General features: G+C 31.3%; 1 long non-coding RNA gene across 1 annotated transcript; it reads right to left on the bottom strand.

Annotated features, from left to right (window-relative positions):
- Nucleotides 1-527: 527 nt before the first annotated feature.
- Nucleotides 528-1728, bottom strand: LOC128041260 (uncharacterized). The gene is made up of 2 exons (XR_008195988.1): nucleotides 1348-1728; nucleotides 528-1033 (listed from the first exon to the last, which is right to left on the bottom strand). It is a non-coding gene; the product is annotated as an uncharacterized LOC128041260 (long non-coding RNA).
- Between the last annotated feature and the right edge of the window lie 24505 nt (nucleotides 1729-26233).

Below are 26233 nucleotides of genomic sequence, written 5' to 3'. Positions count from 1 at the left end.
GAAGATAAAAAGAAAGTCAAACGCACCATATTAGAGGTAAATGCCCATCCAAATGGACCCTTAGACTACTTCAGTCTAGGTGCACATGAACTAGGTTAGTGAGCTTCCGTCTAGTCCTACAGCAACTGATGGGCCATAGTAATGATATCATTTTTAGCACTTATAATTTTTTAATTTTAATTAATGCAATAATTGTAAATTTTATTTATTAAAATAATATTTTTTTAAGTATCATGTAAAAATAATAAACTAACATGAAATTACTTATATGATAATATATTTTCTCCATAAAATTTTAAAAATAATAAAATTTAAATTGTCGAAATGATAAAGATTTGCTCATTGATATTTGCCTGGGATGATCTCTTTGTCTTCATTATAAAATATACTTATAATCACTACTTCCTATCCGTGGTCGCCGTGGCCCCCCCTAAAATGATAACTTTTTAATTTAGACCCTTTATAATTTATAAAATTTTAAATTAATAATGATAAAATAATATTTTGGTCACCTAAAATGATAAAAATTTGATTTGACCCTTTAAAAATTATAAGGATATATGTTATTAAAATGATGAAATTTAATTTTTACTGTCGCAAAAGTGTACAATTTAATTTCGACCCCAAAATTTTTTTTTTAACTCCGCCAATGTCTGCATCTTCTTAAATCGAGCATGCAAGTTTGTTATCCAGCTGAGAAAACTCCTATTGCAGTTGGCTAATGTTGTTTTGTAAGCGTGTGGTCACATCGTTGTTGGCCATGAAGATCACGAAGCTCTGACACCTTTGTTAAAGAATGAAGATCTAGAGAAAATTTCACATCGAGAAGGAGATGAAGAAAATGAGAAAAATTGGGACTGTATTTGCATAGTCGTTCCTCCTTTGCCTGATTGGTGCTAAAATAGGGAAGATGACCGACCAAATAACATATTGGTAGCTGCCAAACTGCCTCCATCAATACGCATCATTTCAAATAGAAGACTTGGGCCAAAACGGTGCGTTTAAGACTTCTCTCTGCGCACAGTTTTGGCAACTAAAAAAAAACACAGCCAACATTACGATAACAATAACAGAAATTTTAAAAGATTGAATCATTTCCCTCCAACAACATATTTGTTCCAAATCACTGCCCTCAGGCACCTTTTCTAAACTCATCCAAGCCTTATTCATCTATAACAAAAATCATTAGTGAACTAAGAAACAGGAGAACATAGCATTCCAAAGTGCCCACTGAAGTTATTGTAAACAAGAATCACAAATATATATATATATATATATATATATATAAAGAAAAAGAGGGTGTTTAGATTTTATAAAAATGAAAAAAAAAAAAACAAGAGGGTTTACCTTGCAGGAAATGAGACCAGAAGCTCAACACTAGCACTGAGGAGCTTGGAATTGGATTTCGAGATAGTTTAGCGTTGTTTTTGAAAAATTCTTTTGAGAAATATTTTTGAAAAGCTTCATCGAGTGATAAAGAAATTGATAAAGATTTAAGATTTTAAGTTCCATAAAGTAATGAATGAATATGTTATCAGCTAAAAAAAGTCAAAGTGGTAATAAATGCTGCATGTAGTAGATGTGGTTGCTTTAAATTATAAGATTAGGAACCTCGTGTGTTGGCTTGATGGTCAGGAAGTACATTGCCGTATTACCTCGAGGCAGCAATTTCGGGTTTTTTTCCATTTGGTTTAGGGAGAAGGATGTCTGTTGGGGTTTCTCTAGCAGAGAAGAAAAGTAGACTGATGTAATCTTATTCATGCCGACATTTGGACTTTTATGCACACCCAATAATTATGTGGGTACCAAAAAGAAAAATTAGCCCTTGAAAGTTTTGGTGACAATGACTCTTTATTTTTCATAATGAAATTTCATTTGGATATAGTAACAAAGTTGCTCAAATAAATATTTGAATGCTTCGAGGATTCGGTTCAACCCATGAAATTTTGAGATTTGTCCCACCATGTATTAATTTATATGATTTTTCTTTCATATTTGTTTAGATTGAATTATTTAATTTAATTTATATTACCAATTTATGAAATAATATTTGATATGTTTGGTGGTGTATAACATTTCATAATTGAGATGTAATTAAAAATTATAAATGATTTAGAAATAAATACTAATAAATTTATTTAACATAATTAAATATTAATTAATTATAAATTTTGGTTAAATTTATTTACATTAGTACTATACTATGCGATAATTATAGATTTAATCAATATTATCCAAATGGCCATTTTATGTTTTTCTACTTTTTAAATTCTAGAATTTCAAGATTGATTTAAATGAGCTAATCCATTATAAGGATTTTAAGTGAGTAATATATGGAAACAACAAACCGACATAATATTACGATAAAATAACACGCTTGTCGCATCATATATTAGAAATATCAAAATTTAATGAATTTAATAATTATTCACTAAAATTTTAAATTTTAGAAATATAAGACCATAAAATTAATAGAATTTAAATTATCGAAATTAATAAACAAGGGTTGACAGATGGACATAGAACTACCGTATAAATGTGGATATTTTGAATAAAATAATTGACTGGAATGCATTAAATTAAATTGACTAGGATGATGAGTGTGTTTCTAATGTATCGGCGGGTATATAGGGACTACTAAAATAAATTTTTTATTTACTCTTTTTAAAATTTTAAATTAATAAAATAAATTTATATTTTATCCCTTAAAATAATAAAATTTAATTTAATTCTTTAAAATTATAAAGATATAAGCTACTAAAATAATTACATTACATTTTTATTATCGTAAAAATTATAATTTAATTTCGGCCCCTTAAAATTTTTTAAAAAATTATAAAGATATAAGCTATTAAAATGATAAAATTATATTTTTACTATAGTAAAAATTATAATTTAATTTTGGCGCCTTAAAATTTTTTCTTGCTTCGCTCTTGGTGAGTGATGTAAATTTGTTGTTGTCGTCGATTGCTTGTTTATTTTCTTAAAATATTTAATTTTATGCATACTCATTGAAAAATAAAAATAACATCAAAAATTTTAAAGTACTAATTATTGTTACGAATAAATAATTATTAATAAAAAATGATTGACATAAACAAGCTCAATTGAAAACACAAATACCTTTTTAGGAAGAAATCAAGCTTTACATCCATGTTGCTCTTATATTGCTTTTTCTTCACGTTTTTTTTTTGTCTGATTTATTATAATCTTCTTAATCTTTTATTGGTTTGAGAGAACTGATTTCAAATTTTGTTGTTTTTGTGCATCTGATACTAGACCCCCTTCATCTAAGGGTTCTTTTTATTCTTGATTATGATTCTCTAATCCAATAATTTTTTGCTCAAGCGGGACTGGAAAGTAAGGTTTCAAACATATAAAATGAAAATAGATCAGGAGCTTCTATTGGGGATGTGTTTAGAGATGCTGATGCAAACTGGTTGTGTGGCTTTTCGTTATGGATAGGCAAGGACACCATTTTTAAGGTTGAAGCAAGAGTTGTGCTACAAGGTCTTCAAATAGCATGGGAGAACAGATACATAAAGCATGAACTAGAATGCAACAACGCGCTTCTGATAGAATTAATTTTAGCTGGTTGGGGGAGTTATGCTTAAGACATTATTTGCTCAAGTGGGACTAGAAAGTAAGGCTTCGACACGTTCCGAGATCTCAAAATATGGTTGTTGATCATATGACCAAAATAGCTTCAAGTGGATTGGGTAACGTACAACTGTTTTAGAAGCTTCTAGATTCAGTAAGGTATATATTGATAGCTGGGCATAGTACTTTTTCTCTAAGTTGATAGTACTTTTAAGATTGTAATCGTTTTGTGCTGATCCTTTCTACCAAAAAAATAATTTTAGTTAACATAATTAAATATTAATTAATTATAAGTTTTGGTTAAATTCAGTTACTAGTACTATACTATGTGTATAATTGTAGATTTAATCAATATTATCTAATTAGATCATTTTATGTCCTTATATTTTTCAAATTTTAAAATTCCATCTTAATACAAATGAGTTAATCCGTTATCGATTTTAAGTGAGTTATATGTGGACACAACAAACTAACATAATATTACACATAAGATAACACATTTGTCGATCATATGTTGAAAATATCGAAACTTAATAAATTTAATAGTAATTCTTTTATAAGGACTAAAATTTTAAATTTTAAAAACATAAAATTAATAAAAAATTATTCTTATATATCCGATAATATGTTTGGTCCATAAAATCTTAAAAATAGTAGAATTTAAATTGTCGAAATTAATAAAGAAGTGTTGAATGGTTTAGGAGCAAATGGACATACAAGTACTTTATGAATCTGGATATTTTGAGTAAACTAATTGACTGGAATGCATTAAATTAATTTTTATAAAGCCATTTCATGTTTATATTAAAGTTGTATGATTTCTAGAAGTGTGTTTCGAATGTTATTAGTTGGTAATCTTTAAATATTAATTTTATGTACACTCATTACTTGGGTAAAAAATAAAAATAATATAAAAAATATAAAAAAATTTGGTTAATTTGCTAATAAGAACGGGCTGGTTGAATCGATTTTGAATTGATTTGACCAATTGATTCCTAATTCTACCGATTCAAAGTAAATAAATTATTAAAAAATTAAAAATAAACAATTATAATATTGTAATATCGATTCAACTGCCAATTCAACTAATTAGGTTTAGTCAGTCTATACTGATTTACAAGTTCACTTGTGTTTTTACCTCTCATTAGATCGATACCCTAGTAGATTTTTAATCCAACCAATCCAATTTAATACTGAAATTTGAATTTTTTATATTTTAAATTATTTTAAAAAATGTATATATTTTAAGTTGAATTGTGGAAATTAATAAAGAATCGTTGATTAATAATTTAGGGTGCAAATGGACATACTGTCACTTTTTGATATAGATATTTTGAATAAAATAATTGACTAGTCTGCATTAAGTTTACCAGAGTCTTGGACATAGAAAATTATGCTTTTCTAACATGTTTTTCCCGAAAGTAGACTGATGTAATCTTATTCATGCCGACATTTGGACTTTTATGCACACCCAATAATTATGTGGGTACCAAAAAGAAAAATTAGCCCTTGAAAGTTTTGGTGACAATGACTCTTTATTTTTCATAATGAAATTTCATTTGGATATAGTAACAAATTTGCTCAAATAAATATTTGAATGCTTCGAGGATTTGGTTCAACCCATGAAATTTTGAGATTTGTCCCACCATGTATTAATTTATATGATTTTTCTTTCATATTTGTTTAGATTGAATTATTTAATTTAATTTATATTAACAATTTATGAAATAATATTTGATATGTTTGGTGGTGTATAACATTTCATAATTGAGATGTAATTAAAAAAATCATAAATGATTTATAAATAAATACTAATTGTCGAAACCATTTTTAAATTTCGAAAAAACGGGGATTGACTTTTGAAAATAAAATGGGAGTCACCACCGATATTTATTGCGGTGTGATCGGATCACCTGGAAAATAATTTTAGGTCTGCGAATTTTGAGAAAACAAGTTCGGGAGTCGGTTACTCACGAGGAAGGGTTAGCACCCTCGTGACGCCCAAAATTGGTACCGAATCGATTGTTTAATGTCTTAATGTCGAAAATTTGAAAAGATTTTAAAATACGATCCTTTGAAAAGAAAATTTGAGTAAAATGAATCGGACGATGAGATTCACTTATTTCAAAGAAATAAATCGTCACATCAGTAAGTTAGAGTGTAACATTTTAAATCCTCAAAATTAAATTTATCTCTTGACTTTTAAAACCTATGCATTTTGAGAAGGGTTTCCGATTATTTGGGTCAAATGAGAAAATCAAAACCCAGTAAGTTAGGGTTCGATTTCGCAAAATTCTCGAATATCGAATATTTTCTTTATTTTCATTTATTATAAAAATCCTCGTCTCGAGAAAGCAACATGTCATATCCAATACGTTAGGACACAACGTGTCGAATTCCCGATAACGAGTTCTTTATTTATGTTTTAATTTAAAGAGGTATTCTCGATTATTTAAATTCGACGAGGAAAATTGGAACCCAACACGTTAGGGCTCAATTCTCTCGAGGATCCCAAACTTCGAGTATTGCGTTATTTTGAAAGTTTTTGAATAAGAAATGCTTTCGATATTTAAATGATATGAAACATAACCTTTTAAGCAAACAAAATGCAATAGAATGATAACGTACAACGCGAATCGATTATTCGTAAATTTAAATATACACCAATGGATACAAACAAACAATAGATAAATGCAAACAAACATAGTAACAATAGCCTCAATTATGCCTATATCAACATCAACATTCAAAATAACCACTATAAAAAGAATCAAAATGCATTAGATCATATACATATATTAATTTAAGTAAATAATACACATGGAAGGAAAATTTTAATAATAATATAAACGATAATATATACATAATAATATATAAAAATTGAAACAAACGAAATATATAAAGTAGGGTTTTTTAAAAGAAAATAATTATATATATATATATAGGAATAAGTAAAATAGATAATAATATATACAAAAGTTGAAATAAACAAAATAAATTAAAATAGGGTTCTTAAAAATCTAAATTATATGTATGTATAGATAAATAAAAGGTATAATAATATATTATATACTGTCTATGTTTTAATAAAATGATTTAACATAAATCATATATAGATATAAAATAGTATTGTATAAAATGTTAAAACTTAAAATAATATTACATAATAACATAAAATAATGTATATACGTAAAAATGTAAATAAACATATAAACTAGTATAATAATATTAGTGATATTAACAATGGTAATAATAATAAATTAATTAATGAACTTATTTAAAAAGAAAATAACAAAAGTATTAAATTAAACTAAGAAAAAATAAAAATAAAGTAAAACAAAAAGGGGGGTCAAATGCAATTAAAATAAAATTAAAGAACCACAAACAGAATTAAAATAAATAAAAAAAGGACAAAAGTGAACGTGCGAATGATACGAGGGATCAAAAGGGGAAAAAATCCCAACATCTCGAAACGCTGCGCTTAAGAGAAGGACTAAAGTGAGCAGAATCCAAAACACATTGGGTAAAATTGACAAATAAAGAAAACAGAATAAGAAATGTGAGCTAAAATAGAGGGACCAGTGGGGCAAATAGGCCAAAGGGCGTAAACACGCGGATCCTTCCATCGGGTCGGGTCACCGCGCGGATGCTAGCGTCATACGACGCCGTTTTGAGACCATAGCATTGGTGTCAAATGACGTCGTCTTATGTTGCTTAAAAACCAAAAAACCTAAAGTATCAGCTGCCCTATTTTATTTTGAAAGAAAACCTAACGCAGAAAGGCCCTTCCCGATGCGCCGTTCTTGCGCCCTCGACCTCTGTCAAGACTCCGATTGCAACGGAGATAGCTAGAGATCCGGCGGCCAGGTAAGCTCTTATCCTTTATCTCCTCCTTTCTTTTATTTTTTTTACACCGAATAAGGAATAGATAAAAAACGAAGCAGAAGAAAGAACGAAAAGAAAAAGGAAATTTGCAATCACCTTTCGAGTTTTTTGATTTCTCTCAATGTTTTGGATTGAATATCCGTGTAACGAAAAAAAAGAAGCCCTCTTACATTGTAGTATTTGGCTTTATATAGCCGAAAGTAAAATCAAAATTACAAACAATGTATTTCGTTTTTCTCTTATTTCTTTTTCTTTTTGCTGCTATTTCTTCGCTGCTTGTTTTCGTGTACATTTGCAGGTATTCGGCCAGCTAGCGTACGGAGTCGTACGGTGACGTGGCGTGGCGCAACGTGTGTGGCTGTGGCACACGTGCAAGGGTAGGGGCAGATTACGGTGCGATGGCTCGTTGCAAGCTGTTAGGGTTTTCTGATTTGTGGTTAGGGCTAATGGTCATTCGGGCTAGGGCTGGTAACTTGGGCTTAGGTTAGTTGGGCTTGTAATTTTTGATTTGGGACTGTAATGGGATTCTTTTATTGTATTTGGTTTTGTTTGGTTTTTTATTTATTTATCTGGATTTAGGTATGCTTTGGGCTTGGTCAAAATAAGCCTATTACAGCTGCCCCCTCTTTGCTCGTTGTCGTGTAACGAGAATGGAGCAAAGACTTTAAAAATGGCCTATTTTGCCTGGCTCTGTCAAACATTGACCTCTTGGTGCTCGTTTTCTTCAAGTAGCCTCATTCCATCCTACTGCATCTTCAGAGGTATAGGAATTGATGCTTCGATCCACTCCACCGCAACGTCGGGGAGATAGGATTTGTAACTCGTAACTTTTGGAAAGTAAGATTCGCCATTGTGGCTTTAATCTTTTTAACTGCAATGTCGGGGAAGCAAGATTCACCGATGTGACTTTAATCTGTTCCACGGCACCGCCAGGGAAGTAAGATTCGCTGTTGTAGCTTTAATCTTTTTAACCGCAATGTCAGGGAGGCAAGATTCACCGTTGTGGTTTTAATCTGCTCCACTGCACCGCCAGGGAGGTAAGATTCGCTGCTGTAGCTTTAATCTTCTTTAACCGCAATGTCAGGGAGGCAAGATTCACCATTGTGGCTTTAATCTACTCCGCTGCACCGCCTGGGAGGTAAGATTCGCTGCTGTAGCTTTAATCCTTTTAAACGCAATGTCAGGGAGGCAAGATTAACCGTTGTGGCTTTAATCTGCTCCACTGCACTGCCTGGGAGGTAAGATTCGCTGCTGTAGCTTTAATCCTTTTAACCGCAATGTCAGGGAGGCAAGATTCACCGTTGTGGCTTTAATCTGCTCCACTGCACTGCTTGGGAGGTAAGATTTGCTGCTGTAGCTTTAATCCTTTTAACCGCAATGTTAGGGAGGCAAGATTCACCGTTGTGGCTTTAATCTGCTCCACTGCACTGCTTGGGAGGTAAGATTCGCTGCTGTAGCTTTAATCAAGATTCACCGTTGTGGCTTTAATCTGCTCCACTGCACTGCTTGGGAGAGTACGATTTGTCATTGTGACTTTAATCCTTTTAGTTGCAATGTCGGGAAAGCAAGATTCACCGTTGTGGCTTTAATCGCTTTAATCTGCTCCATTGCACTTCTTGGGAGAGTAAGATTCTTGATTTCACCGATCTGTTCTGGGGAACATGACCTGTATAATGCACCTAATTATGCCTAATGATTAGGATGGCATGATCAAAATGAATCAAATGCTCCTAACTAGACATGTATGAATGATGTTTGCATGAATACCGAATTTTATTTTTCCAAGAATGATCCTGCTTAGGTTGTCATTACTGGAAGTTTATTAAGGCTTTGTGACTGACGTGTTACAACACCTTCTTGCTTGACTAGCTTTTCTGAAGAAACATTTAGCTAGGTTGCCCCCCCACTGTAAACCTCCAAGTTTAATCCATTGGGGCGCAAAACTTGTACCATCATTCTCCCACTGTAATCCAAGTGTAGAAATATGTGGCTTTTCCTCAATCCTTCTATCATAATTCAAGGATACCGGATTTAAATCGTTCTGGTTCCTTACATCATTCCAAGGTGTTGTACTCATGTGCAAATGAGGGCTTTCTTCTCCGAGGTAACCTCTTCCTATTGCCTGATGATCATTGCTTTCTTATTTATTTAAGATTTGTCAATAACATGACATCTTGTCATTTTGTTCAATCAATGCATTTGACAACAAAATCCAAAGAGATAGTCCAAATTTAGACTCTTCCTTCTCAAATTTCCAACCTTTAAAATTGGTGTGCTCTAAGCAATAGTCCTGTTTTAGTTTCCAGTATTATTTAGAAACTTTTCAGAGTAATATGCAAAACTTCCTTTGTGAAAGTTTTATTAGTCCATTAATCATTATTCCAATGCAACATGTTTGCAAAAGGGTCATAACAATGGATAAGAATAAAGTTGTTTCTGGGTATAGCTCAAAATGAATGAATTATCAAAAATAGTAAAGAAGGATAATAAAGCAATTGATTGGGAATGTATATCTTGGAAAAAAAGTATTCCAAGAACAATAAATTCAATATAAACAATATGAAAATTGGGTGCCCCAGATATCGCAGCTTGAACTTCTCTGTGCAAACTTTCGTAAGACCCTTCTGAGTTAAACATGTGTTTAGGAGATCTATAGTGCTTTGTCAATGCCCCAAGATGTCGCGCACCCTTTCCTCGCTGATTCGTATAGCAAGATCACCACATGCCCTAATCTGATCAAGATACGAGTTGCTCTAATCACCTCATGCCCTATTCTCGATCAATATTTGAGCCGCCTTTTAAGGTTTTCAACTCAAATCCCTTTGGCCTAAGGTGCCCTTTATGGTTTTCCCTTAGCCTCTCCATTTTCTTTTCTCCTTTTTATTTTTATTTTTGGACTCAAAGCACCCTTTATGGTTTTCACCTTGGTCTATTTTTTTAGGAATCAAGGCGCCTTTATGGTTTTCACCTTGTTCCCTTCTCCTTCTTCAAGTGAAGTAATACTTGACTAAATCTGAGTTTGCAGGATTTGACAAGTTTTTACCATCCATCCTACTCAAGATCAGAGCTCCTCTGGAAAAGGCCTTTGGCATCCCTTTTTCCTCTAAAATCCTTTTTTATAGGAAGAATCTTTTCCAATACCAGGTCTCTTTAGAATTCTATGAGACGAACCTTTTGGTTGTAGGTTTGTATCATTCACCTTTGATACATCTGATTGTGCTGAGTAGCTTTTAGCCTTTTTCCTTCTGATCAGATCAGATTCGTTCTACTTCATCCAACTCTAGCTCAACTAATACCCGGAGAGAGGGGATTTCAATAAATAAAACTGCCTCAATCTTGTAAACCAAAGAGAAAGGTGTTGCCCCAGTACAGATGTTCGACAAGCAATGAGGGCAAATGGTAACTTCTTATGCCAATCCTTGCAAGTCTCAGCCATTTTTTGATGTTCATCTCTAGGTAATTCGGTGACGAATCATGGTGTCTGCTTTTGAATTAATTCCAGACCTCACTATCGTATATTGTTCAAGCTCAACGATTATCCAATATAATCTTCTAAAATTTCAGATCAAGATATGATGACCTTGACCTCTCAAAAATGAAGCAATGCCCATTAGAAGTCTTCGATAATGGTGATGTCTATGCCTCATTTTGCTCAAAATTTGAGTCGCCTTTTTCGGTTTTCAAGTCAAATCCACCTTTGGTCGAGCGCCTTTATGGGTTTTCGCCTTGACCTCTCCTTTTTATTTTTTCATTTTCATTTTTATTTCAACTTTGATTGATTTTTCTTTTGCTTTTGACTTTGATTTTTTTTTGAATCTGAACTCATAGGATTAGGCAAGTCCTGGTCATCCTTTTCGATCAGAATCAATGTTATTCTAAAGTCTTCCACATAAGATCTTCCACTTTCATCTTGTATGCAAAAAACCTTCTTTGGTATAAGATTTCTTTCATAGAGCCTTTTGGGGCACAACTACGACAGAAAGCTTTGGATCTTCCTCTTTAATCAGGATAAAATCCAACAAAACACTTAAAAAGATGGAAACTCGACTTCCAATGGGCAAAGCTATGATGAGTCAACAAGAAAGGCATTGCCCCGGCAAAGAATTGCATCGTTCTTACTGCAAATTTCTGACATCGTGCTGTTGTGCAGGTTTCATTATTAACGGTTAACCCGGGCATATCCTGGTATGATCATTGAATTCCTGAGGTCTCGCTTTGTCTTTGCGGTCAGGTCAATTCTTATCTTCATCATGCTCACAATTTCTAATGATTCCTTGTGAGGTAGGATCTGTCTATCCACTTATTCTACCACCCTCAACAAGTCCAGAGATAAGCTACGATCCATGTCATTTTCAAAGTCATGAGATCCGTCCAAACACATGCCTCGCTCAAGAGGAAAATCTGAGTTTGTAGCATTGTCACTCATGTCATTGATATCTAAGGACCTATCGCAAGTACCAAAGAATATACAAAAGAATGTGTGAATTTATGAATAATTACTTGTACAATATGATTATGATGAATGAATAATTTGGGAGAAAATCCAAAAGAATGAAATAATCAGAAATAATTATTCAAAAAGAACGAAAGAACATTGGCTCAAAAGTGATCATAAAGATGTATTTCATTAGAATAATAATGTTCATACATGAGCCTATTTCACAAAGGATATTCTATCATCTTTAGGCTAAAAACAACAAAAATGTTCTGAACATTTGTAATAGCCCGATTTTAGGCCTAGTTGGAACAGTGGTTTCAGGACCACAAATCCGACGAGAAAAAAAAATATAATGGCCTGAATTTTCAGAGGTGTCGAACGGTGATTCGAGATCACTAAATTCAAAAATGGGTAGAAAATATTATTAATTTAGTAAGTATAAGTTAAATGTGAAGTTAGGAAAATTTTTGAAATAGTGAATAGTGCACTAGAAATAAATATTAAAATAATTAGAATCGAAATGAGGTATCAATACCTCGGGGATTTTAAACCGAGCCATAAACATTTTTATAAATATTTATGGAGTGTTAAAAAGTTAGTATTAAAGTTTCGTTAAGAAATTTTAAAGTTCCAATAATTAATTGAACAAAAAGGACTAAATTGTAACAAATGCAAAATTCTGGGAAATGATTAAATAGCTTAAATGATAAAAGGAAGAGGGCTTAAAAGGAAAATAGACCCAAGGTCTATTTGGGCTGGACGGCAAAGGCATGAAATCAGCAAGAAAGTAAGGAGAATTAAGGGCAAAATTGGAATATTGCAAAATTTGCTTAATAAAGTTAGGACCCAAGTGGAATTATCTAGATTTCTCTTCATTTTTCTGAATTCTCATCAGCTAAAACACCATGGAAGGGCTTCTTCAAGCTGGTTCTTCATATTTTTATTACAAGTAAGTTCAATTCTTGATTATTTCTTGAAATTTTTGTATTTTTATGACTTTTACAACTAGGCCCACTTGTTAAATTCATTAGTTTTTGATTTTATGAAAGAATTTGAAAGTTGATATGAATATGTGCTGGAATTATATGATGATTTAGCATGAAATTATAGCTTTAAATTGTTCATATGCTGATTTTATTGAAAGAATTGAATAGAAAGTGAATGTTTGGGACCTAATAGTAAAAGAGTTTGAAGATAGAGTTATATGTGGAAATTTGAATTTCAATAGTTGTGTAACAACTTATATTGTCTAGTAAAGTATTAATTGAGAAAATTAGATTAATTGAGGGTTAATTGAGAAAGGACCGAATTGTATAAATGTGAAATTTAGGGCAAAATGGAAATCAACATTTTGCATTAAAGCAGTTTTGGACAGTAGCAGTAGTGTAACTTTGAAAATCACAAAAATTGTAGAGATTGAATTAGAGGATGAATAAAATATGAAATTAAATCTTATTAAGTCTAGTTTCTTATAAAAGAAACGATGTGAGCAATGGAATTGTAAATCATAAGATATAATAGATTTTGTGAGACAAGGTCAGAATGAATTCGGGTTCCCTGTTTTGACTTTGGAAAATCATTTTAAATTGTAGAAAATGATTATGAGTTATAATTTATATGGTTAGAATCCTTAATGAGTCTATTTTAGAAGAAACAAATAGAAATATCATCCAAATTCTGTACAATGAGATAATTAATTTTAGTGAAGAGTGGTCGGAACTGTCGACAGCAAAACAGGGAAACTTTAAAGAATAAATGGCTGAATCAAAATTCTGAAAATTTTATGGTAAGAAGGTATGTGAGTCTAGTTTCGGGAAAATTAACGATCTTAATTTGGAGCTCTGAGCTCGGATAAAAATAATTTAGTGACTCGACTCGGATAAACAATTTTGAATATACATGTGAGTGAATAGTGAAATTATAGCTAATGTTGTTTAAGTGTGTTATACACATTAAGGATGTGGAATGGAGAGGAGGAGGAGGAAAATTGGGAAGTATATGAATGATTTGTGTACAATTGGTCATATGCTTGATTATAATTGATAAACGATGAAATAGAAATAATGCTTATATTTGTGCATTATTGGTTATGGTTTAAGCTCATGTGTGAAAATAAAGTTTCATAGTATGTGTGTATCGATATTCGGTATATGATTTGGCATGAAATAATTTCATAAATGGTTTATCATGTGGTTAGTTCCAAAAAGAGTTATGTTTAAATATACTAGCTTGTGACTATGGTTGAATGATATGTTTATATCTTGTGTGATGTGCATAGGAAACAAGGGTGGTAAGATAATGAAATAGTAAGTTCATATGGCCGAAATTTAATGATTAAATGTTAATTTCATGAGTTATGTAATGTATGATGAGATATATTTATTGATGAAATGAGAATAAAATAAAAATGCGAAAACTGAATAAATGATCAAATTGAGTGGAACGCCGGATTTGAGTACTTCTGATCAAGTGACAAAGTGATAAGTGATATTTGGCTACACTTATCTGATCAAGTGATAAGTGGAAAGTGATAAGTGATAGCTTCGGCTACACTTATCTGATCAAGTGACAAGTGGAAAGTGATAAGTGATAGCTTCGGCTACACTTATCTGATCAAGTGACAAGTGGAAAGTGATAAGTGATAGCTTTAGCTACACTTATCTGATCAAGAAACAAAGTGATAAGTGGCTACACTTATCTGATCAAGAAACAAAGTGATAAGTGGCTACACTTATCTGATCAGGGACAAGTGATAAGTGATCATACGTAAGTTCATAGTTATACTATGGCAAAGTGAAAGTGAAGTACTCAATTTTTCGTAACTGTTCCCTAATTTGATTAAGGATGGTAAGTGACAAATGGGCCCAAAAGAATTAAAGTAAATGGATAAGTGGTAGTGTATTTATATCAGGACGATGTTGTTATTCAAGCTAAAGTGATATTTTCATTGCAAAATTGAGAATTTCATAAATGTGTTATTGAATGATATAATCAATAAACATTGAGTTAAATGGTAAATACGTATTAGTGTTGAACTTGATGTCATTGAATTGTACGTGAATTAAATGGAAATTGCTAGTGATATGATTTAAATTGTGAGCATGAGAAATTGCGAATTGAATGAAATGGAAATGAAGCATTGAATTGCATGAGTATGTATCGGGTCTCATAGGCCCTAATTATTATGATTATAATATTTCGAGGATATATTGTGAAAAGTTACGTAGCATGTTAATTATTTTGAAAGTTTTAATTTAGATGAAATTTTATAACTCTGTTAAATACGCTTACAAGTGTATGTGTTTTGGTGATACCTCGCACCCTATTCCTGTTGGATACGGGTAAGGGTGTTACAACATTACTCTAAATAAGCTCTAAAACTACCGGATTTCTTCCACAAGCTAATTGCTTAGAACACTTTGATTTATGAGGCGATATCTAACAAGATCCCTTTTCATTTGTGTCTTCATGAACGGCATTGATGTGAATGCTTCCTAACACTTCATACATTGCATTCGCCTCTTCATCAATATAATTGGGCAGCATATTTTTGTAATCGGATGAATCATCAAATTTGACAACGATATAATGATGAGTTTTTCAACTAGCTTTTGAAGGCAATGCAATTTTCATCGAGTGCCCGTAATTCCCGCGTGGTAGTCACATTGTACGCCGCATCATACCACTTAGGATACGGAGGTTGTAGAGGTTTTAAATAATGAGGAGCAACAACATGCGATCGAACAAGCTTTGATATAGCTCCTTATATGACATCGAATTGGTGCGAATCGGAGCTTCTTAGTACCGGTTTCACCTGCATTCTTGCTTTAAAGGACTCGATGGTGGTGGTTTCGTCTTTGGTTGGCCCACAGTGATTGGTTTTGAGTGGCCCTTATTATATCTGCTTGCATTATCCCATTTATTCCCTTCTTTCTTGGGGCCTTTGCAGATCTCGGGTTCTCTATCCTTGCTTGTTTTATTTCGCTGGGTTGTCGGAAAATTGTTCCTCAAATTAGACCTTGGGTCCGCAAGCAACTCATCGGTGTTGCTGTACGCTTGATATCTTGTTGTGATCCGATAGTAAAGAATGTCCCTTGTGGGCGCCCATCCGCTAGACCAGTCACTTGTTGGAGTACAATCTAGGAATAGGCAAGGTCCTCATTATCAACCCCAAAGTGGACCACCGGGTCTTTCTTCTTTTCTAACTCTCCACTAGCAATCGCTTAAACTGCTCATCATAATTTTTGTAGTTTTAGCATCCGATCTCTCATTTCGTTGAAATTGGTCAATTGCTCATGCATCCAGATTCGCATTCGCCTAATATTTCCAACCTTTGTTCCATTTCTCTAGTATTTGCTTGGATACCGTAAGGGTGTTTGGTTGGTTGGTTTTCCAGATTAGCTGAAATAAATTTACTCAATTAGACTCTTTCAATGGACTTTAATGCATGTAATGCAAGTGCATGAAATGAATGCCTAGAGAGACATTGATTTTGATTCAATTACATTTAGGAAACTTTTCTAGAAAGCAAATTCCTTTACATAAAGCATATGCATGTACGGCCTCGCCCTTATATTCCAAGAGACAACATCGATCTTTTTTTTCATCTACATGTCTGTGATAAATCTCGCCAATTTCCAATAGATGCCACTGCTAGCTCCTTTTATTGATCTTGGTCGCAATCCATCATCTGCCCATCTTCATAAGGCTCGTCAGCTTCTTTAAGGGAGTTGAAAAGTCGAAGGCTCTTAGACAATCGCCTTGAATCCTCAGGCCACGAAGCAAGGTCACGAACTCTTCCATCGCCCTTCTTGTGTTTCTCGTAATATATTCAGCAAACCGCATTGTTTTCCACATTATCAAGGAACCGTATTCCTTGATAAGCTTTCTAATTTAGTAATCGGACTTGAATCAATATCTCTTTCCTAAGATGCAAATGCAATGCAATCAAACACAACAAGAGGGGTTAGTACGAAATGTAGCAAACAAGGAAAACAAAAGTACCTAGTCGGGTGACTACTAGGGGTTTGGAGTGGTTCTACCTAGGATGGGTTCCTAAGGTCATCTATATGCGGTTTGGCTCTAAAGTCAAGGTACTCGAACCAGCAGATTCCTCGATCTTCACCCATTATAGGCTCATACAGACCGAGTTCGGTTCAGGGGAATACATTTCCCTATGCCTACACGGAGATGAAAATCTCACGAAGACATAGCTACGGATGTATCCCGAAAGTGATCCACTATCCTGCACGGAGGTGAAAACCTCACGAAGGAGTAGCTTCTCACTCCAACTTAAAAGGGTAAGACTAAAATAGCCTTTATGCAATATGATGCCAAAATGTAGAGTTCAATCCATAATAATCAGTCACAAGCAAATGTAATAAGAGGATCGTAATTTTCAAATCATATTTTCAATTTTCAATGATAAGACAAAAAACAATCACTTTTACGGCTTGACTCTCTAAGTCTCCCCAGTGGAGTCGCCAAGCTGTCGAAACCATTTTTAAATTTCAAAAAAACGGGGATCAACTTTTGAAAATAAAATGGGAGTCACCACCGATATTTTATTGCGGTGTGATCGGATCACCGAAAATAATTTTAGGTCTCATGAATTTTGAGAAAACAAGTTCGGGAGTTGGTTACGCACGAGGAAGGGTTAGCACCCTCGTGACGCCCAAAATTGGTACTGAATCGATTGTTTAATGTCTTAATGTCGAAACTTTAAAAATATTTTAAAATACGATCCTTTGAAAAGAAAATTTGAGTAAAATGAATCGGACGATGAGATTCACTTATTTCAAAGACATAAATCGTCACACTCAGTAAGTTAGAGTGCAACATTTTAAATCCTCAAAATTAAATTTATCTCTTGACTTTTAAACCTATGCATTTTGAGAAGGGCTTCCGATTATTTGGGTCAAATGAGAAAATCAAAACCCAGTAAGTTAGGGTTCGATTTCGCAAAATTCTCGAATATCGAATATTGCCTTTATTTTCATTTATTATGAAAATCCTCGTCTCGGGAAAGCAACATGTCATATCCAATACGTTAGGACACAACGTGTCGAATTCCCAATAACGAGTTCTTTATTTATGTTTTAATTTAAAGAGGTATTCTCGATTATTTTAATTCGACGAGGAAAATTGGAACCCAATACGTTAGGGCTCAATTCTCTCGAGGATCCCAAACTTCGAGTATTGCGTTATTTTGAAAGTTTTTGAATAAAAAATGCTTTCGATATTTAAATGATATGAAACGTAACCTTTTAAGCAAACAAAATGCAATAGAATGACAACGTACAACGCGAATTGATTATTCGTAAATTTAAATATACACCAATGGATACAAACAAACAATAGATAAATGCAAACAAACATAGTAACAATAGCCTCAATTATGCCTATATCAACATCAACATTCAAAATAACCACTATAAAAAGAATCAAAATATAATGACCTTTTATTTTTCGTCAATGGAATTCCCAAAATAGCCTAAAAATGACTTTCTATTTTTCATCAATGGAATTCCCAAAATAGCTTAAAAATGACTTTCTATTTTTCATCAATGGAATTCCCAAAATAGCTTAAAATACAATTGAATGCTTCCAATGACTTTCTATTTTTCATCAATGGAATTCCCAAAATAGCTTAAAACAATTGAATGCTTCCAATGAGGATTTGGTTCAATGTAAGAAATTTTGAGATTTGTCGCATCACATGTTGAAAATATCGAAACTTAATAATTTTAATAATAATTCTTTTATAAGGACTAAAATTTTAAATTTTAAAAACATAAAAATTAATAAAAAAATTATTCTTATATATCTGATAATATGCTTAGTCCATAAAAATCTTAAAAATAGTAGAATTTAAATTGTCGAAATTAATAAAGAAGTGTTGAATGGTTTAGGGAGCAAATGGACATACAAGTACTTTATGAATCTGGATATTTTGAGTAAACTAATTGACTGGAATGCATTAAATTAATTTTTATAAAGCCATTTCATGTTTATATTAAAGTTGTATGATTTCTAGAAGTGTGTTTCGAATGTTATTAGTTGGTAATTTTAAATATTAATTTTATGTACACTCATTACTTGGGTAAAAATAAAAATAATATAAAAATTTGGTTAATTTGCTAATAAGAACGAATTTGGTTGAATCGATTTTGAATTGATTTGACCAATTGATTCCTAATTCTACCGATTCAAAGTAAATAAATTATTAAAAATTAAAATAAACAATTATAATATTGTAATATCGATTCAACGCCAATTCAACTAATTAGGTTTAGTGGGTCTATCTTGATTTACAAGTTAACTTGTGTTTTACCTCTCATTAGATCGATACCTAGTAGATTCTTAATCCAACCGATCCAATCTAATACTGAAATTTGAATTTTTATATTTTAAATTATTTTAAAAATGTATATATTTTAAGTTGAATTGTGGAAATTAATAAAGAATCGTTGATTAATAATTTAGGGTGCAAATGGACATCTTGTCACTTTTTGATATAGATATTTTGAATAAAATAATTGACTAGTCTGCATTAAGTTTACCAGAGTCTTGGACATAGAAAATTATGATTTTCTAACATGTTTTTCGAAAGTAGACTGATGTAATCTTATTCATGCCGACATTTGGACTTTTATGCACACCCAATAATTATGTGGGTACCAAAAAGAAAAATTAGCCCTTGAAAGTTTTGGTGACAATGACTCTTTATTTTTCATAATGAAATTTCATTTGGATATAGTAACAAAGTTGCTCAAATAAATATTTGAATGCTTCGAGGATTCAGTTCAACCCATGAAATTTTGAGATTTGTCCCACCATGTATTAATTTATATGATTTTTCTTTCATATTTGTTTAGATTGAATTATTTAATTTAATTTATATTACCAATTTATGAAATAATATTTGATATGTTTGGTGGTGTATAACATTTCATAATTGAGATGTAATTAAAAAATTATAAATGATTTAGAAATAAATACTAATAAATTTATTTAACATAATTAAATATTAATTAATTATAAATTTTGGTTAAATTACATTACTAGTACTATACTATGCGTATAATTATAGATTTAATCAATATTATCCAAATGGCCATTTTATGTTTTCTACTTTTTAAATTCTAGAATTTCAGTATTAGCATAAATGAGCTAATCCATTATAAGGATTTTAAGTGAGTAATATATGGAAACAACAATGACATAATATTACGTATAAAATAACACGTTGCCGCATCATATATTAGAAATATCAAAATTTAATGAATTTAATAATTATTCACTAAAATTTTAAATTTTAGAAATATAAGACCATAAAATTAATAGAATTTAAATTATCGAAATTAATAAACAAGGGTTGACAGATGGACATAGAACTACCGTATAAATGTGGATATTTTGAATAAAATAATTGACTGGAATGCATTAAATTAAATTGACTAGGATGATGAGTGTGTTTCTAATGTATCGGCGGGTATATAGGGACTACTAAAATAAATTTTTTATTTACTCTTTTTAAAATTTTAAATTAATAAAAATAAATTTATATTTTATCCCTTAAAATAATAAAATTTAATTTAATTCTTTAAAATTATAAAGATATAAGCTACTAAAATAATTACATTACATTTTATTATCGTAAAAATTATAATTTAATTTATTTATAAAATTTTTAAAAATTATAAAGATATAAGCTATTAAAATGATAAAATTATATTTTTACTATAGTAAAATTATAATTTAATTTTAGCATATAAAATTTTTCTTGCTTCGCTCTTGGTGAGTGATGTAAATTTGTTGTTGTAAATCGATTGCTTGTTTATTTTCTTAAAATATTTAATTTTATGCATACTCATTGAAAAATAAAAATAACATCAAAAATTTTAAAGTACTAATTATTATTACGAATAAATAATTATTAATAAAAAATGATTGACATAAACAAGCTCAATTGAAAACACAAATACCTTTTTAGGAAGAAATCAAGCTTTACATCCATGTTGCTCTTATATTGCTTTTTCTTCACGTTTTTTTTTGTCTGATTTATTATAATCTTCTTAATCTTTTATTGGTTTGAGAGGCTGATTTCAAATTTTGTTGTTTTGTGCATCTGATACTAGACCCCCTTCATCTAAGGGTTCTTTTTATTCTTGATTATGATTCTCTAATCCAATAATTTTTTGCTCAAGCGGGACTGGAAAGTAAGGTTTCAAACATATAAAATGAAAATAGATCAGGAGCTTCTATTGGGGATGTGTTTAGAGATGCTGATGCAAACTGGTTGTGTGGCTTTTCGTTATGGATAGGCAAGGACACCATTTTTAAGGTTGAAGCAAGAGTTGTGCTACAAGGTCTTCAAATAGCATGGGAGAACAGATACATAAAGCATGAACTAGAATGCAACAACGCGCTTCTGATAGAATTAATTTTAGCTGGTTGGGGGAGTTATGCTTAAGACATTATTTGCTCAAGTGGGACTAGAAAGTAAGGCTTCGTCACGTTCCGAGATCTCAAAATATGGTTGTTGATCATATGACCAAAATAGCTTCAAGTGGATTGGGTAACGTACAACTGTTTTAGAAGCTTCTAGATTCAGTAAGGTATATATTGATAGCTGGGCATAGTACTTTTTCTCTAAGTTGATAGTACTTTTAAGATTGTAATCGTTTTGTGCTGATCCTTTCTACCAAAAAAATAATTTTAGTTAACATAATTAAATATTAATTAATTATAAGTTTTGGTTAAATTCAGTTACTAGTACTATACTATGTGTATAATTGTAGATTTAATCAATATTATCTAATTAGATCATTTTATGTCCTTATATTTTTCAAATTTTAAAATTCCAGTCTTAATACAAATGAGTTAATCCGTTATCAGGATTTTAAGTGAGTTATATGTGGACACAACAAACTAACATAATATTACACATAAGATAACACATTTGTGCATCATATGTTGAAAATATCGAAACTTAATAAATTTAATAGTAATTCTTTTATAAGGACTAAAATTTTAAATTTTAAAAACATAAAATTAATAAAAAATTATTCTTATATATCGATAATATGTTTGGTCCATAAAATCTTAAAAATAGTAGAATTTAAATTGTCGAAATTAATAAAGAAGTGTTGAATGGTTTAGGGAGCAAATGGACATACAAGTACTTTATGAATCTGGATATTTTGAGTAAACTAATTGACTGGAATGCATTAAATTAATTTTTATAAAGCCATTTCATGTTTATATTAAAGTTGTATGATTTCTAGAAGTGTGTTTCGAATGTTATTAGTTGGTAATCTTTAAATATTAATTTTATGTACACTCATTACTTGGGTAAAAATAAAATAATATAAAAATATAAAAAATTTGGTTAATTTGCTAATAAGAGCGAAATTTGGTTGAATCGATTTTGAATTGATTTGACCAATTGATTCTAATTCTACCGATTCAAAGTAAATAAATTATTAAAAATTAAAATAAACAATTATAATATTGTAATATCGATTCAAGCGCCAATTCAACTAATTAGGTTTAGTGGGTCTATCTTGATTTACAAGTTCACTTGTGTTTTACCTCTCATTAGATCGATACCTAGTAGATTTTAATCCAACCAATCCAATTTAATACTGAAATTTGAATTTTTATATTTTAAATTATTTTAAAAATGTATATATTTTAAGTTGAATTGTGGAAATTAATAAAGAATCGTTGATTAATAATTTAGGGTGCAAATGGACATCTGTCACTTTTTGATATAGATATTTTGAATAAAATAATTGACTAGTCTGCATTAAGTTTACAGAGTCTTGGACATAGAAAATTATGCTTTTCTAACATGTTTTCCCGAAAGTAGACTGATGTAATCTTATTCATGCCGACATTTGGACTTTTATGCACACCCAATAATTATGTGGGTACCAAAAGAAAAATTAGCCCTTGAAAGTTTTGGTGACAATGACTCTTTATTTTCATAATGAAATTTCATTTGGATATAGTAACAAATTTGCTCAAATAAATATTTGAATGCTTCGAGGATTTGGTTCAACCCATGAAATTTTGAGATTTGTCCCACCATGTATTAATTTATATGATTTTTCTTTCATATTTGTTTAGATTGAATTATTTAATTTAATTTATATTAACAATTTATGAAATAATATTTGATATGTTTGGTGGTGTATAACATTTCATAATTGAGATGTAATTAAAAAAATCATAAATGATTTATAAATAAATACTAATTGTCGAAACCATTTTTAAATTTCGAAAAAACGGGGATTGACTTTTGAAAATAAAATGGGAGTCACCACCGATATTTATTGCGGTGTGATCGGATCACCTGGAAAATAATTTTAGGTCTGCGAATTTTGAGAAAACAAGTTCGGGAGTCGGTTACTCACGAGGAAGGGTTAGCACCCTCGTGACGCCCAAAATTGGTACCGAATCGATTGTTTAATGTCTTAATGTCGAAAATTTGAAAAGATTTTAAAATACGATCCTTTGAAAAGAAAATTTGAGTAAAATGAATCGGACGATGAGATTCACTTATTTCAAAGAAATAAATCGTCACATCAGTAAGTTAGAGTGTAACATTTTAAATCCTCAAAATTAAATTTATCTCTTGACTTTTAAAACCTATGCATTTTGAGAAGGGTTTCCGATTATTTGGGTCAAATGAGAAAATCAAAACCCAGTAAGTTAGGGTTCGATTTCACAAAATTCTCGAATATCGAATATTTTCTTTATTTTCATTTATTATAAAAATCCTCGTCTCGAGAAAGCAACATGTCATATCCAATACGTTAGGACACAACGTGTCGAATTCCCGATAACGAGTTCTTTATTTATGTTTTAATTTAAAGAGGTATTCTCGATTATTTAAATTCGACGAGGAAAATTGGAACCCAACACGTTAGGGCTCAATTCTCTCGAGGATCCCAAACTTCGAGTATTGCGTTATTTTGAAAGTTTTTGAATAAGAAATGCTTTCGATATTTAAATGATATGAAACATAACCTTTTAAGCAAACAAAATGCAATAGAATGATAGCATTACAAGCGAATCGATTATTAAATAAATTTAAATATACACCAATGGATACAAACAAACAATAGATAAATGCAAACAAACATAGTAACAATAGCCTCAATTATGCCTATATCAACATCAACATTCAAAATAACCACTATAAAAAGAATCAAAATGCATTAGATCATATACATATATTAATTTAAGTAAATAATACACATGGAAGGAAAATTTTAATAATAATATAAACGATAATATATACATAATAATATATAAAAATTGAAACAAACGAAATATATAAAGTAGGGTTTTTAAAAGAAAATAATTATATATATATATATAGGAATAAGTAAAAATAGATAATAATATATACAAAAGTTGAAATAAACAAAATAAATTAAAATAGGGTTCTTAAAAATCTAAATTATATGTATGTATAGATAAATAAAAGGTATAATAATATATTATATACTCGTCTATGTTTTAATAAAATGATTTAACATAAATCATATATAGATATAAAATAGTATTGTATAAAAATGTTAAAAACTTAAAATAATATTACATAATAACATAAAATAATGTATATACGTAAAAATGTAAATAAACATATAAACTAGTATAATAATATTAGTGATATTAACAATGGTAATAATAATAAATTAATTAATGAACTTATTTAAAAGAAAATAACAAAAGTATTAAATTAAACTAAGAAAAATAAAAATAAAGTAAAACAAAAGGGGTCAAATGCAATTAAAATAAAATTAAAGAACCACAAGCAAATTAAAATAAATAAAAAAAGGACAAAAGTGAACGTGCGAATGATACGAGGGATCAAAAGGGGAAAAAATCCCAACATCTCGAAGCAGCTGCGCTTAAGAGAAGGACTAAAGTGAGCGAATCCAAAACACATTGGGTAAAATTGACAAATAAAGAAAAGAATAAGAAATGTGAGCTAAAATAGAGGACCGATTAGGGCAAATAGGCCAAAGGCGTAAACACGCGGATCCTTCCATCGGGTCGAGGTCACTTGCAGCGGATGCTAGCGTCATCTGACGCCGTTTGAGACCATAGCATTGGTGTCAAATGGCGTAAATCTTATGTTGCTTAAAACCAAAAACCTAAAGTATCATTTGCCTATTTTATTTTGAAAGAAAACCTACGCGAAAGGCCCTTCCCGATGCGCCGTTCTTGCGCCCTCGACCTCTGTCAAGACTCCGATTGCAACGGAGATAGCTAGAGATCCGGCTGCCGGTAAGCTCTTATCCTTTATCTCCTCCTTTCTTTTATTTTTTTTACACCGAATAAGGAATAGATAAAAAACGAAGCAGAAGAAAGAACGAAAAGAAAAAGGAAATTTGCAATCACCTTTCGAGTTTTTTGATTTCTCTCAATGTTTTGGATTGAATATCCGTGTAACGAAAAAAAAGAAGCCCTCTTACATTGTAGTATTTGGCTTTATATAGCCGAAAGTAAAATCAAAATTACAAACAATGTATTTCGTTTTTCTCTTATTTCTTTTTCTTTTCTTTGCTATTTCTTATTGCTTGTTTTCGTGTACATTTGCGGTATTGACCAGCTAGCGTCTGAGTCATCTGGTGGCGTGGCGTGGCATAGCGATGTGTAATGTATGGCTGCGTGCAAGGTAGAAGCGGATTCGGTGCGATGGCTCGTTGCAAGCTGTTAGGGTTTTCTGATTTGTGGTTAGGGCTAATGGTCATTCGGGCTAGGGCTGGTAACTTGGGCTTAGGTTAGTTGGGCTTGTAATTTTTGATTTGGGACTGTAATGGGATTCTTTTATTGTATTTGGTTTTGTTTGGTTTTTTATTTATTTATCTGGATTTAGGTATGCTTTGGGCTTGGTCAAAATAAGCCTATTACAGCTGCCCCCTCTTTGCTCGTTGTCGTGTAACGAGAATGGAGCAAAGACTTTAAAAATGGCCTATTTTGCCTGGCTCTGTCAAACATTGACCTCTTGGTGCTCGTTTTCTTCAAGTAGCCTCATTCCATCCTCTGCATCTTGAGGTATAGGAATTGATGCTTGATCCACTCCACCATAGCGTCGGGAGATAGGATTGTAACTTCGTAACTTTTGGAAAGTAAGATTCGCCATTGTGGCTTTAATCTTTTAAGCGCAATGTCGGGAAGCAAGATTCACCGATGTGACTTTAATCATTCCGGCACCTTGAAGTAAGATTATTGTTGTAGCTTTAATCTTTTAACCGCAATGTCGGGAGGCAAGATTCACCGTTGTGG

The sequence above is a fragment of the Gossypium raimondii genome, chromosome 5, assembly GCF_025698545.1.
Source record: "Gossypium raimondii isolate GPD5lz chromosome 5, ASM2569854v1, whole genome shotgun sequence".
NCBI lineage: Eukaryota > Viridiplantae > Streptophyta > Magnoliopsida > Malvales > Malvaceae > Gossypium > Gossypium raimondii.
Note: the sequence above shows the minus strand (reverse complement) of the source record. Positions and strands in the feature narration are given on the sequence as shown.